The sequence below is a fragment of the Triticum urartu genome, chromosome 2 (assembly GCF_003073215.2).
Source record: "Triticum urartu cultivar G1812 chromosome 2, Tu2.1, whole genome shotgun sequence".
In the NCBI taxonomy this organism is placed as follows: Eukaryota; Viridiplantae; Streptophyta; class Magnoliopsida; order Poales; family Poaceae; genus Triticum; species Triticum urartu.
Window position 1 is genome coordinate 237,308,844 of NC_053023.1, and position 16,635 is coordinate 237,325,478.

Here is a 16,635-nt window from a genome sequence, read left to right on the forward strand (position 1 = left end):
GTAACCAACCCATGCTAAACCAGGCGGAGGCACCGGGAACAGGAGCGCCGGTTCAACCGCGCACGATGGACACGCCTCGCCAGAATAACGTTGTGCCGCAGTATGTACCAACACCTCCCGGGCATTATTCCAACCCGTTGGACAATATTGTAGCCGCCGCTTCACGCCTGGCAGCCCTCCCAACCGACGGCGAGTCACCAGTTGCGGTGGAAGCACGTCGGGCCAGGGATCTCCTTCAAACAGTGCTAAATCAACAGCAGGCATATTCGCACAGTCATGAGAGTATTCATTCCACTCCCCGTCCAAGCCAAAGCTATAGCAGACACGTGGAGGACGAACCAGCTGTGTCCAGTGGTGCACGTCACCGAAATTCACCAGCAGGGGGAGGCGCTAATGCGCAGGATGTGGTGGACCACGGCCGCGCACGTCGGGAGGCCGAGTTGGCAGCTCGACACGGAGCATGACAACATACTCCAGTTCACCCTACAGCTTCAGTAGAGCCAGGTGTGGTGTTCAGTTCCTTAGGGGTGCCGTGTCTCACCCCCGCTTTTGTGTAATGTGAGACTGTCCAAGGACTTCAATGGACCTCGTAAGGTACCAAATTACACCGCCGATTTGCAGCTAGAGGCGTGGGTTGAGAGCTATGAGATGGCAATGGATATGTTAGATGTGGATGATGCAGTTTGTGCTAAATATTTCACCATGATGTTGGAAGGAACAGCTCGTACTTGGTTGAAGAGCTTGCCAACTAACTCTGTCGGATCATGGGCCGAATTGAAGCACCGGTTTATCCAGAATTTCAAAGATACTTGTAAGCAGCCAATGTCAATCGTGGATCTGGCCGCTTGTGTCCAAGAGGAAGGGGAGTCCACGACCCATTGGGTTAAACGGGTCTCAGCGATTTTGCACTCATCAGATCGTATTAATGCAGACACCGCAGTATTAACATTAGAGGGCAATTGTCGTTTCAAGCCGCTCAAACAGAAATTAGCAAGGCTCAAACGTCACTAAAACGATATGTCAATGCTCATGGCCGCTTTGGTTAAATACGCCGATTCAGATAATACCAAGGACCTGGATTCAGAGGAGGACAAACCGGAGAAAGGGAAAAAGAACAGCAATGCCAAGGGTCAGCAGCATAATCCGGCAGGCCATGGGAACAACGGTAAGCACAAGGCCGACAACAGCTTGGACTTTGTTGCTAATACCAATGCTCAGGAGAATGGCCAGCGCCATAAGGGCAAGCAGCCCCAGAGGGGTGGAGGTTCAGGCCCCAATTTGGAGCGCCTGTTAAATCAACCCTGTCCAAAGCATGGATCAAAGGAGAAGCCAACGTCGCATCTTTGGAAGGATTGCTATATCATGCGGGATTTCAAGAATTCCAATATGTTCCAGTATGATAATGGCCCGCCCGGCGGTTCAGGAGGTGGTTTCCATGGGCCGGGTTAAGGAGGTGGTGGTTCGAGTTTAGGGTTTCAAGGCAACCAAACCGGACACATCAATCAAGGGCACCAAGGCAACCAGGGAGGTTACAACCATCAGGGGAATCAGCAGCAACAGCAGCAGTCGGGTTACCAGAGCAATCCCAAGCAGCTAAAGAGCGGGCAATATCATGTTTTCACTACTAGCTTGTGTAAGCGTGATCAGAAGCTTCACAAAAGGGCGGTAAACTCTGTTGAACCGGCAGTACCTCAGTATTTACGCTGGTCTGAGCAACCCATTTTATGGAGTAGAGAGGATCACCCACCCCGGGTTGACAATCCGGGTCACTTGGCCCTGGTGGTAGCCCCGCAAGTTGGGGTTATAAGTTTACTAAAGTGCTCATGGATGGGGGAAGCAGTATCAACATTCTATATTATGACACATTCCGCCATATGCGGTTGACAGATAAGAATCTTAAACCGTCAAATACGGTCTTTCATGTGGTGGTGCCTGGTAAGTCTGCATATCCTGTTGGCAAGATAGCCTTACAGGTAGCTTTTGGAGATGATTAGGATTCCAGGTAAGAAACATTGATGTTTAAGGTGGTAAAGATCAAAAGTCCATACCACGCCTTGTTTGGACGGCCGGCTTATTCTAAGTTCATGGCAAGGCCATGCTATGTTTATCTACAGCATAAAATGCCAGGTCATAAGGGGACTATCACAGTACATGGAAGCAGAAAGATCGCTTTGGAATGTGAGGAAGGTGATGTGGCTTATGCTGACTCGGTTTGTGCCATGGAGGAGCTGAAATTCTATAAGGAGCAAGTTGATCCGGCAGACATGACTTCTTTGAAAAAGCCAACTACAGAACACGATCCACCATTGAAGTTTAAATCGGCCACAGATACTAAGATGGTTGACTTTGTTCCCGGCGATTCATCCAAACAGTTCAGCATCAGCGCGAACCTGGATCCCAAATAGGAAAGCGCGCTCATCGAGTTCATCCATGAGAATCGGGACATCTTTGCATGGAAACCTTCTGACATGCCAGCTGTACCGAGGGAACTCGCTGAGCACACAATCAACATTGATCCTAAGTTTAAACCGGTCCGGCAGTTTCTCCGCCACTTCAATGAAGAAAGGCGTAAGGCTATAGGTGAAGGGGTAGCCCGTCTGTTGGCCGCAGGGTTTATTGTAGAGGTCTTTCATCCAGAGTGGTTGGCTAATCCGGTGCTGGTTCTTAGGAAAAACGGCACTTGGCGTATGTATGTGGATTAGACAGATTTAAACAAAGCTTGCCCTGCAGACCCCTTTGCCCTCCCTCGCATTGATCAGATAATTGATGCGACTACAAGTTGTGACCGTTTGTGTTTTCTGTATGCTTATTCTGGTTATCATCAGATCAAGATGGCAGTTAAGGACCAGGAGAAGACAGCTTTCATAACTCCCTTTGGAGCCTTTTGCTATGTTTCCATGCCATTTGGACTCAAGAGTGCCCAGGAAACTTACCCGTGATGTGTTCAGAATTGCCTTCATAAGCAAATTGGGCGCAATGTTCATGCATATGTGGATGATATTGTGGTAAAGTCCAGAAAGAAGGAGACATGGATAGATGATTTGAGAGAAACCTTTGACAATCTCTAGGTTTACAAGATGACGCACAATCCGGAGAAGTGTGTCTTTGGTGTCCCGGCAGGTAAGCTCTTGGGTTTTCTGGTGTCAAACAGAGGCATTGAGGCTAATCCGGAAAAGATTGCAGCAATTACATCCTTGGCTAAACCGGCGTGTACCAACGATGTTCGACGTCTGGCCGGCCGGATTACAGCCTTGAGCCGGTTTATCAGTCGCCTTGGTGAGAAGGCCATCCCTTTATATCAGATGCTCAAGAAAACAGATAACTTTTTCTGGAGCGAGGCAGCTGCTAAAGCATTCGAAGATCTGAAGAGGCAGCTAGGTGAACCGCTCGTGCTTGCAGCGCCGATCGATAAGGAGCCGTTATTACTATATGTGGCTGCTAATGCCCGGGCTGTTAGCGTAGCTATTGTGGTAGAGCGCAAGGAGCTTGGCAAGGAATATCCGGTTCAACGGTCGGTTTATTATATCAGCGAGGTGCTCATTGAGTCAAAGCAGATGTATCCGCATTGGCAGAAGCTGGTGTACGGAGTGTTTATGGCAAGCCGGAAGCTTAAACATTATTTTCAGGGCCATCCCATCATAGTGGTCAGTTAAGCTCCTCTGGGCGATATCATTCAAAATAGAGAAGCAACTGGCCGAATTGCCAAGTGGGCTATTGAACTTGGACCTCATGGGCTCAAATATATACCCCACACAGCTATCAAATCCCAGGCACTCATGGATTTCATCAATGATTGGACGGAGTTACAGGCACCTGAAGAGAAACTAGATAATATATATTGGACTATTCATTTTGATGGATCCAGACAGTTGGAGGGCTCGGGGGCTGGTGTCATACTAACTTCCCCACGAGGTGAGAAGTTTTGTTATGTCCTCCGTTTAATGTTCCCTTGTACTAACAATGCAGCTGAATATGAGGCTTTGCTCCATGGTCTTCGGATGGCTAAGGAGATGAATTTGAGACGGGTTATGTACTTCGGCGATTCAGATCTAGTGGCTCAGCAGGTGTCTGGCACTTGGGATTCTAAGGACCCACTCATGACTGCATATCGGCGAGAGGTGGATATAGTGGCTGGTCACTTTAAGGGTTATCAGGTGGACCATATAGACCGGTGGAAGAATGAAGCGGCGGACGCTTTAAGTCGTCTTGGTTCCCAGCGTAAACCAGTCCCGCCCAATGTCTTTCTTGATGTGTTGCATAATCCGTCAGTCAAGGTGCCAACCGAAGATGATTTGGCTATTCCTGATCCGGATGCTCAGTTGGTGGCAGCTCTGCATGCCATACCGGATTGGACAATCCCATATCTGGCTTACATGAACCGGGGCGAGTTACCAAACGATGAAACGTTGGCCCGACAGATAATCCGGCGTTTCAAGTCCATGACCATACTCAACGGGGAGTTACATCGCTACAATGTTTCAGGAGAAATTCAGCGTTGTGTTTCTCCTCAAGAAGGTTGTGAGATTTTGCGAGAAATCCATGAAGGGGACTGCGGTCACCATGCCGGTTCAAAGTCTTTGGTGGCTAAAGCTTTTCGCCACGGTTTTTACTGGCTGACGGCGCATGCTAATGCGGAAGATTTAGTCAAGAGATGTGACGGGTGTCAAAAATTCGCCCGCCGTGCGCACATTCCGGCTCAAGAGTTGTGGATGATTCCAATTACGTTGCCGTTTGCAACTTGGGGGCTTGATATGGTTGGACCCTTCAAGCGATCCAAGGACAAAAAGACCCACATGTTAGTAGCAGTTGATAAATTCACCAAATGGGTGGAGGCAGAGCCATTCAGCAAGTGTGATACAGCCACATCGGTTCAATTCATCAAAAAGGTGATATTCCGGTTTGGCTTTCCACACAGCATTATAACAGATAATGGTACTAACCTGTCAAAGGGGGAGATGGAGGAATTTTGTCAACGTGAGCACATCCGGCTCGACCTAGCATCGGTGCCTCACCCCCAGTCTAATGGTCAAGCAGAGAGGGCAAATCAAGAAATTCTACGGGGTATCAAACCTAGGCTTATGTTTCCCTTAAAGCGGACACCGGGTTGTTGGGTTGAGGAGCTACCTTCTGTGTTGTGGAGCATCAACACCACACCCAATAGGTCTACGGGTTACACACCTTTCTTCATGGTCTATGGAGCGGAGGCAGTTCTTCCTAGTGACATCCGTCATGACTCGCCCCGTGTGACATCTTATGTTGAAGCTGATAATGAGAAGGCACGTCAAGATTCTCTGGACCTGTTGGATGACGAGCATGATCTGGCCGCAGCATGATCAGCGATTTATCAACAAGATCTCCGACGTTATCATAGCCGCCATGTTAAAACCAGAACCTTTCAAGAAGGCGATTTGGTGCTTCGGCTCATCCAGGATTAGACTGATATGCACAAGTTATCCCCACCTTGGGAAGGACCCTTTGTGGTCAGCAAAAATCTGCACAATGGATCTTACTACCTCATTGATGTTCGAGAGCATAAAGACTCACGTCAATCAGAGGAGGAGACCAAGCGGCCATGGAACATAGCTCTCCTTCGGCCTTACTATACTTAAAGCCATAGGCTCTTCATCGTACATATTTGTGACAGTGTATATATCATATAATAAACCGGAGCCTCCGTTATAAGCGGGGTGTCTGTTCTTTTTACATCCTGTGTGTGCTTATACGAATTAACTGACAATGCAGAGTTTTTGTTAATCCGGTTTTAGCAGCTGCACGGATATAAAGAAAATCACTAGGGGGCTTGGTCATATTTGAACTACAGCTACACCTCTTGATCGGTTTTGAAACCACGAAGGGATATCACTAGGGGGCTTGCTTGTTATCACACCATAGCTACACCTCTTGATAGGCATTTAGGCCACAAGGGGAAAACTTGTGGAGCCAAAGTGAGTGTTGTACAAAGCACAGACTCAAACATGGACACACACTGAGCATAGCTCACAAAGTTACTTGGGGGCTCTTTTTTGCAAAGCAACAAAGAGTTTGAAAGGACCCTTGTAATTGGCTATCAAGCCACGGCTTGGAAGCCTGGTGTATTCACCTAAAAACCCGGGTTAACCTGCCTTCATCAAGTAAGCCTCTCCTGTCCAGGTAATCCTGGTATGACCCATCGATGTTTGACATGTCAATCTTTTATAGACCCTGAACTTGTCAAAGTTAAAATGATGATTGGTTAATTGGAGGCCCATCTTAAAAGGCTTTGTTAAATGGTTTAACTCAGAGGCCTGGCAGCCCATGAAAAGCCTCGATTTGCAGCCTAGCACCTCGTAAAAAGCCTTGCATATTCTTCTTTTTGAGTTTTATTTGTCGAAGTTCATAAGTATTTTTTGATAAACCGGCGTCCTTAACCCGGCTTTCTTTTGAACTACAAGTTGTCGGCACATGATCAATTATAAACTGGTGTTTATTGACCCGGTCTGGTTTGACTAAATCACCAGTGTTATAAAGAAAACCCGGTAGTTATCCCGGTCCGGTTTAATATATAGACCGATATTACAAAGATGGGGTTATCAACGTTCCGGACTGGTATTAACACCTTTGCCGTATACACCGTTGGTCAGCAAATGAGGTATGTTATGTATATTGCTTTTTGTACAAACACTTCGATTATCTCATCTATGTCTTATACACTTCCTGGACATTATGACCCGTCTAGCGGTAAACCGCTAGCTACTTTTGAGTTGTTGTACCCAGGAACACAATTCATCATGGGTTATGTATAAATATATCTCAAAAGGTGGCAAAATTCATCATGAGGCATTACAAAACATGCTCGATGGCATGGCAAATAACGGAGTTTTGGCTATCTTATTACAAGAAGATTTTAAAGCGGCTCCAATGGCATAATTGTTTTTCACAAGGTCGGCACATAGTTGCCAGTAAACCGGCGATCGGTTTAGGATGCTTCGTCTGGACGGTTTGATGGTTGAGGGTCAGTTGGTGTGGGCACTTCTTCATCCCTCCCCAGATGCTGGAAATCAACCGTCGACCAATCAATTCCAGTTAAAGCTTGAAATACTACTTCCTCATGGATAAGATTGGAGGGGTTGATATCAGGAGCATAAGTGTGCTTACGAATCGGTGGCACAAGTTCTTCAACTTCATGGATGTCAGTCGGTTGTCTTTTCCCTTCAGCGTCATAAACCGGTTGAAAATTGGACAAGTCTATATCATCGGCCAGTTTGCTGGCTACTGCCCGCATCTGTTTGGTCAGCCGTCGGAGGTCATCATTATCAAAGTTTGAACCGTCTTCCTTCACACCTGGATATCCTTTAATGATATCATCCGCTTCAAGGTCTGGAATCCAGGCTTTGGCTCGAATAAGTGTGGTTAATGCTCCGGTCCTTGCAGCTGCCCTCTTCAATTCGGCAATACGGGCTGGTAACATGGCCAACTTCTCAAGTGTTTCTTTAATCAAAGTTGGGGCCGGTTTGTTGTAAGCTGCCGTGCAAATAGCCCGCTGAGACCTAGAGTACAGCTTTTCAACCAATGTATATGCCGCTTTGAGCTTCATGTGCATATCTGTACCAAGATGAGCAATCCGGGTGCCTGTCACGGTTTAACGTCAGCATTCTGGTCAAAGATAAGGTTCCACAGGTTATACCAAATACATAAAGGACACACTTACCAAAGATTGCAGAAGTCATGGCGTTAATTTGCCGTTTCAAACTAGCCAGTTCCTCCACAACCGGTTTTAAGGTAGCCTTGGCGTCTTCGGCACTCTTTATTAAACTGGATTTCTCGATCTCCCATTCAGCACGGTCTTTGTTGAAAGATTCTTTGAGTTTTTCCATGGCGGCTAGGGCTTTCGTCAGCTCCTCTTTGGTTTTGGTGGCTTCTTCTTGTTGGGACTTCACATTGTTTTGCAAATCAATGTTTCGGGCCTCTTTATTCCTCAGATCAGACTGCAAACATTGAAGATATATCAAATGACAGGATACGTACATATTCTAAGTACAAATCGCATGATAGGTTATGCACTTCGTACTTGGGGGCTAATGCCTATTTGCTCTAAATTGCTACAGTTTATACAAGTCTCCAGAACAATGTAAACATTATACTTGACACTTGGGGGCTAATGTATGTTGATTCAGAAATGGATGCATGGATTAAAACCCGGATTAACTTGCTAGAGTTAAACCAGCCTTTGGGGGATACGCGGCAGAAAGCTATGTACTTGCTAAAGGGTAAATCTGGTTCTTATCAGTGGCTTAAGGTGCTACGAAGACCCGGGTTATGATTCACATTATAACCCGGCCCTTGTGGGCTATTTGGGCTAGCATTTTCAGACTATGAATCAAGATACAAAGGAGGAAGAAAATACCTCATATCGCTCCTTCATCAAATTTACCAAACCGGCTTCATAATCCCGGTTTGCGTGCCAGCGATTCAAGAAGCCAGAGTGAATCTCCTGTATGTTGAGATGAGCATAACTTGCCAAATCACTGCTCCATTTGCCTTTTTCTCTAGCAGCCTGCTCTTCTTTGGCACTATGTTGATGTCACATCCCTAGTTCTGGTATGACCTAGGCTAGCCTTCATGTTTGCATCATGTTTAAATTTCATTGAAATTTGAAATGGGGATTTGTGAAACCATCAGAATCAATCTGGAAATGACCCAAATAAAAAAATTGCTCCAAAAAGATCCAAGAAAATGCTCATGTTGCTCTCTGAAAATCTTGGACAGAGATAAAAATCAAACCAACATTTTCAGGAGCTCATAAGTATTTATTTTGGGCATTTGGAATTAATGCAGTAATTATTTGCTTTGGATATATATATATTATATATATATATAATGTTTTCATGAAGACCGTGAAGGATGGGCGGTCGGCCATCACACTGGGTTGTACAAAAGTCGTGCGTGCCTTCTACATGGAGGAGGGCACAATATGGGCATTCCTCTTCACCTTGTCTAGCAATCAGAATGTATTTCGCCTCTTTCTTTACTATCTTTATTGGTACAAGTATACAACTGTGATTCATCATTCTTTATTTAATTCTTAAATTCTTGAACATATGTACCTATGAATCCAATAATGCATTGGTTGTTTGAACCTGATGGATATGAATAAAGATATAGCATACATTCAAATTCAAATTCAAATCCGGTACAATTTGAAATAGAAGCAATTAAATTGCGGTGAAATTACTCTGTCCAGGTTGTTACGGCACACACGGTTGGTAAAACACAAATGTTTGTGATATACACCACAATCCGAGATGGTTCACAGAGAGGAAACATGTGCAAGCATGCACACATTTGTCGTTTGCAAAGTGTGTGCGATGTCAGACAATAACACAAATGGTGCGGGCAAACTAAATGTTTGTGTTAGTTGCCTTATCGTACACGATTTGCAACCATGAACTGTTTCTGATAGTACGCATCGTAAATGTTGCACCACAGAATAGTGTGTGGGATAGTTGTCGTGTACGACGATGTTACTATGGTCCGACGTTTCGTAATCCTGTCCGACACTCATACGACAATTAGCTAATCTTCTTAACTAGTTATGGCATACAGTTTGGGAAAAGGTAATGTGTGTGATTGTACGCTTATCATACACATTCTATAATAGTGAACCGTTTGTGATGGCCCGCGCATCATAAACGTATTACCACATAAAACTGACTGTGATGGCAATGCGAGCATAAAGGAGTAGGAGTACTGTAGGGTCCCTATCCCCGATGGTTTCTGGATCGTGTGGGAAAGAACCCTCTATCACCGCCACTCACTAGGCGATGGTTCCAAATGCCGTCGCGGAAAGGCTTAAAAACCATTTGTATAGTGCCGACGCATACTAGTGATATGTCATGAAAAAAGAAATGAAGAGGGAGTTAATGTATCGTTCCTAAGTGTTTTGGGATTATTTTGTTTTCGAAGGATGACTTACACACCTAGATGGAGGGAGTACAAAGAGAAAAAATGAATTGAAGTTAAAAGAATGACATTTCTAACAAAATGTGAATGTGAACTACATATGTGTGCACGTGACTAGCACACAAATTGTCAATACAAAATTTAATGCAAGAAATAACTTATGAGTAACATGCACGAATTGATAATGTGGTGCTTGGATGCATAGAGTAGAAAAACAATGTGTTTTATGAATTGCATGCATGACGTGCTCTTGTGCAATAGTTGCATGTCTAGGAAAAAAGCTACTAGTGGGTTGTACTAGCTATTTAGCAATAGAAGATGTATACATGGAAGTTGTAGGGAAAGAGATGACATGTACTCAATTCCTATGAGTAGGGATTGGAAAAGAGATGTCATTTGGTTCACATCATAGGAACTTTTCTATTGAATCTAGAGATGACATGTATCTCAATCCCTATGATGACGGATTAGAAAAGTGTAGGATCGAAAGTATGTCTAGAGGGGGGTGATTAGACTAATTGACCAAATAAAAATCTAGCCTTTTCCCAATTTAAAGTCTTGGAAAAATTTAGCAACTTAGCACTAGTCAAGTAAACAACCTACACATGCAAGTCTAAGAGTATGGAAGTGGAATGTAAAACATTGTACATGAAGGTAAAGGGAGGAGTTTGGAGGGAGCAAACGCAATGTAGACACGAAGATTTAGGCGTCGTTCCGATAGGTGGTGCTATAGTACATCCACGTTGATGGAGACTTCAACCCACGAAGGGTAACGGTTGCACGAGTCAACGGAGGGCTCCACCCACAAAAGGTCCACGAAGAAGAAACCTTATCTATCCCACCATGGCCATTGCCCATGAAGGACTTGCCTCACTAGGGTAGATCTTCACGAGGTAGGCAATCTCCTTGCCCATACAAACTTCTTAGTTCAACCCCACAATCTTGACAGAGGCTCCTAAGTGACACGTAACCAATCTATGAGACACAACTCTCCAAAAGGTAATAGATGGTGTGTTGATGATGAACTCCTTACTCTTGTGTTTCAAATGATAGTCTCCCCAACACTCAACTCTCTCTCACTGATTTGGATTTGGTGGAAAGATGATTTGAGTGGAAAGCAACTTGGAGATGGCTAGAGATCAAGATTTATGTGGTTGGAGTGGAATATCTTGACCTCAACACAAGTGTAGGTGGTTCTCTCTCAAAAAATTAAGAAGTGTAGGCATGTTCTCATGGCTCTCTCCATAAATTAAGAATGGGTGGAGGGGTATATATAGCCTCCACAAAAATGTAACCGTTACACACAATTTACCAAACTCGGTGAGACCGAATTGTGAAACTCGGTTGGACCGATTCAGCTTAAAATGTGAATGTTAGGATTTTCGGTGGGACCGACACGTCAACTCGGTGGGAACGATTTCATTGGGGTTAGGTTATAACATAATCTCAGTGAGGCCGATTACACAAACTCGATGGTGCCGATTTGGATAATAGGCTAACCAGAGAGTTGGTCAGGCAAACTCGGTGGGACCGATTCGCTCATCTCGGTTCGACCGAAACGTTACGAAGGGGAAACAGAGAGTTTGCATTGCGAACTCGGTGGGACCGATCACTCATCTCGGTTAGACCGAAACGTTACGAAGGGAAACTGAGAGTTTGCAATCCCATATCGGTGAGACCGATATACCTACCGCTGAGACCGAAGTGACTAGGGTTTGTGGCAGTGGCTATGTCAAATGAACTCCGTCGCACCGGACGGAAAGTTTCGGTGGGGCCGAGTTTGAATTTTGGTTTGGGACAAATGTGGATATGAGAAAGTGGTTGATGGTTTTGGAGCATATCACTAAGCATTTTGAGCAAGTAACCAATTAAGCAACACCTCATCCCCTTTTAATAGTATTGGATTTTCCTATGGACTCAATGTGATCTTGGATCACTCAAAGGTAAAATGTAGAGCCTTGAGATTTAGAGCTTGAGCCAATCTTTTGTCCTTAGCATTTTGAGGGGTCCACATTTCTAATCCATGTCATGCCAATCATTGAGCTTTCTTGAAATATCTATCTTGAAATAGTATTAGCTCAATGAGCTATATGTTGTTAGGAATTACCAAAACCACCCAGGGATAATTTCACTTTCAATATCCCCCTTATTGGTAATTGATGAAAACATATAGATCAAAGCTTCATCAAATGATTATAAGAATGAAATACGTCATCGCTTTGAGAAGTATGTGATAAGCAAGAGCTCCCCTAAATTTGTGCATTATTTAAAATTTGCTTTTGAATGCAAATGCACAATCGATTAGGATCATGGGTTACGCTTCCATGTCACATACATCTTGGGGGAGCGCTCAAAATGATATAACTTCAAAGCATGCACTCATCACCAAGCAAAGTGAATGATCATATAAGAATGTAATGGATAATATCATCCAAGAAAGCACTAAGGTAGCATATAATCAATCACATGATCAAACAAGTATCTCACACATACAAATACATAGTGTATCAACCAAGAGCATAAAACCAAAAACAAGAGAGATAAAAAGCAACACACTCTCTCTTGAAGCCTATGATCTATACATATTTCTCCCCCTTTGGCAACAAGTTACCAAAAAGTTTGAAAATGCATAGTGCTATGCGTCTCTCAGGCTCAGTCTTTGGGAGGTGGTGTAGAGAGAACTCCAAGGACGAAGGCATATGTCGATGTAGTTGGAGCTGGTGGAGTGGCTGCTGGAGGTGGTACTAAGGCTGTAGCTGCTGGTGCTGACAGAGTAGTTCTAGAGACTGGTACTGGCGCTGCGGGAGACCTCTAACCTCGTGGCACACGCTGAAAAGCATCAGTAGTTGCCTTCCCTCTCCTCTCTTCTGCTTCCTCCTGGAGCTGCTCAACTGCAGTCTGTATCTCAGTTACCTTGAGGTCAAGATCATAGAATTTTGTCTCAACAATCCTCTCCAGGCTCTCCTGATTCTGAGTCAGGGTGGCCAAGCCCTTCTCAATCCTCGGTGTACCTTGAATTAGATAGCCTAATTGATCTTGTTTTGACTTGAGGAACACTTGAGATACTTCTTCTGCACTTGGCATCCTTGCAGCTTTGGCTCTCTTCTCTTGTGCTTGTACTGAAGATGGTTCCTCCTCATTCATCACAACTGTGTTGTCTTCAAATTCAGGATAAAGGGGTAGATGCTCCTTGTCCAACAAGTATGTTCCTGTGCCCATCTTAGAATTGATGAGCTCCTAAATATGCTGAGCATACCCACAACTTCTCTTTTGGTCAGCAGCAGTCCTCTTGATTGTCTCTACAATTAGACTCATGACCTTGAACTTCTGAGGGACATCAAAGATTGCAGCATGTTGATGGAATGTCCTCTGATCATCTTGTGATCTCCTGACTTGGGTAGCAATGTGTGCCTTAGGATCTAGTTGATGTTAGGCAGACTAGACAACAAGTAATGTACAGATCCAAGCTTGTGAGTCTCCAAAGCTTTATCAGGGATCTCTTTGTACATGTTTGGCATGGAGTTGTGGTCTTTCTTCTTCTTGGCATACACATCCAAGTCATCCTCATGTTCCTCTGGGTCATTGATCAGCTTGGCCCATTCTTCAATAGTGGATTGGTACCTAGTACCTTTAGACATCCATGTGATCTTCCCATTTGGGTAAAAGTGAGCAGTGGAGTAAAACTGCATGATCAGCTCATCATTCCATTTTGTGAGCTTCTGTCCAACAAACTCATCTAGTCCACATGCTTTGAAGCTATCATATACATGTGGGAAGTGATCTTAATTATCCTTGATGAATCCCCAATCAACCCATCTCATGTCACAAACAATGGGCTTCTTGTCAAGCAAAATAGTTTCATAGAAGTGTTGTTGTTCATTTGCGTGGAACATGTAGTCAACTGCAGTCCTTCTCCTCACAGCATAGGGATCAGACTGTCTCCACAATCTCAGTCCAACATCTTTTCTGATGTGCATGTCTTCAGACACTAGATGAGTATCATTGTGGTCTGGGATCTTGGGTTTCAATTTCCTCAAAACAAGAGACTCATCATCCTCTTCTTCAGCTTGAGGCACTGGGGTCTTGTTCCTCTCTTTTGTAGGAATACTTCTAGTGCTTCTCTTTGACTTCTGAGCTTGAGCTTTGGGAGCAGACTTGGGCTTTGATGTTGCATCCCTGACTTAACTGCATCTCCCATAAGCTTCTGAGCTTTGGGTGGTGGAGCATCTTCTTCCTCTTCCTCTTCTTCTGCGAGATCCTTAAACATGGATGATCTCCCTAGAACTCTGGCAGTGGTCTTCTTGACCCTCTCCTTTCTCTTCTTTCCTTCTCCAGCCTCCTTGGGTTCAAGAGTGAACTCCATAGTTTCTTCCAAGGCTGCTTTCCTAGGCTTGGATGTTTGCATTCTCTTGGCAGGTGCCTTCTTGTGCATCCCTGGTTTTGTTGTAGCAGCTGAGCCATACTCCTTCTTCAACACTTTCCTCTTTGAGGTGGCCTCATCCTCAACAGCCACATAGTCTTCATCCCCAGAGTCTGAGGTTTTCTTCTTCCTTGTCCTGGAGGCTGCCTTCGGCAAGTTACTAGGAGTGCTCCTGTTGCCATCATCTGAGGTGCTTGATGGATATGAACCCTCACTCAATTGCACATGTTCCTCAGATTTGTTCTGACTGTCACTCTGGTCAGACATCTTGGCAATCACTGATAGCAAACCCTATGAATAGATGTAGATGAGGTAGAGTGGATGACCATCACAAAGTGCAGAGTTTTTGCAAAATAGATGACTTAAAAACTTAGTTTTAGTTCTCCACAGAAAGCATTTTGGAGCTACCGATTTGATAAAGTTGGTGATACCGAAGCAGCTTTTGGAACCTAAACCAGTGAACTCGGTCAGACCGAGTCACAGTTCGGTGGCACCGAGACTGCTAGGGTTTCACAGAGAATCAAACTCGGTCACACCGATTTGCAATTTTCGGTCAGACCGAAAATGCATGTGCTATGGCCTAAGACAAATCGGTGAGACCGATTTCTACAATTCGATTATTCTAAGATGAGTCCGGCGGAGACCTAACCCTAAATTTCCAAATCCAATCTAATCTAAAGGAAGTTTTCAGTGGATGGATTGTTTGCATACATGGTCATGATCATGGCAATGTAATGTTCTATGAATTGGAGTTGGTAAATAGCACAAAGAGTCAAACTCATACCCTAGTTCAGCGTGAGTTCGCTACGGCGACAATGGCAGAGCAGAATTCCATGGACGCGATGGAGACCAGTGGCGGGAGGTTGCTGGCGGCGAGGAGATGATCTGGAGACCCGAGGAGGCAGAGCAAGACATGCGCGGGGTGAAGGGTTTTGGAGAAATTTCCAAAATTCAACACATCGGTATATATATCCCAACCTTGTCGGTGTGACCGAGTGCAATAATTCGGTGGCACCGAGATGCAAAATCGCGAGCGGTTACTCCAACTCGGTGTGACCGAAAAGTTCAAATTGGTGGCACTGAGATGGGAAACCTAGATCAACTTAGTGAACTCAGTCTTACCAAAGTGGATGACTTGGTTATACCAAAATGCACAAAGATGTTTCGAAAGTTTTAGTCTATGACGAATCGGGGACTCCGAGTGCTCCTCACACAGAGTGGTTCGAATCTGACTTGATCAAACTTTGTGATGTAGCATGAATAGAGTTTGAGACGAGAAAAGCATAAATAGCTAGAGAGGTTCTTAGGCATTCTCATTCATCCACTTGGCAAAAGAGAAAAATGCCAAACAATCAAAACAACAAGTGGATGTCCTCGAATGAGTAAAATATGCAACTAGCATGCTCACACAATAAAATGGCAAATGAAATATGTGGCAGAGCATGCACAAACACTCTAGCATCTATCAAGCAATTGGCGATGACTAGGTCATCTATATATGAGTATATTGACTAAGGAGTCAAATGAGAACATTTGATCGTAGGTCATACTCATCGTTTAAGCATAAGTGGGGCTGGCACTTTTACATAAAGCATTGTTGTGTTCACACCATGAGAGTTGCTTTAGCTCAATTGATTAGAGTAAAGCTCCCCCTAGATGTGATATCCCCCCTAAGAGGGATGAACTAACCTTGGGTTTTGTCGATGATGACTTCATGTAGGTGCTGAAAATGTAGAATCTCAATGTTGATGTAGATCATTTGGAGCAATCCATTAGAGTGAGTTGCACTTTCAATACCTACACGGGTTAGTCCCACAAGGAACAAACAAGGATATCCATGGACATAGAGTGATGTTCACATAAGATTATGTCCATGAAAGAATTAGGTTACCTTGTCCCTTGTCTTATCAACAAGAGGGTTTGTGACTCCTTGAACTAGTGCAAGATATGGAAGTTTTTTGCACGTGTCCTTGACAAAAGATATGAGTGAAGTGTGTTGGAGGAGTCACCCTGGAGAACTCTCTAGTTTTTTTTCTTCGGGATCCACACCATCTTGATGGGAATCCTTGGAGTTGTTGTCGTACTTGATGAAGTTGAACTTGATGTAGTCTTGGGAACCCATTTGACAAGGCTTTGGGAGCTTCTTCAAATACATCAATCTCCTCTTGAAGCTTGTGCTTGCCTTTTTGCTTGTTGTCTTGTGGTGGAAGATCATCTTGAGCTTGTGTTCCTTGGAAGGAATTAGGATCATACTTCTCTTGTTGAGGAACAAACTT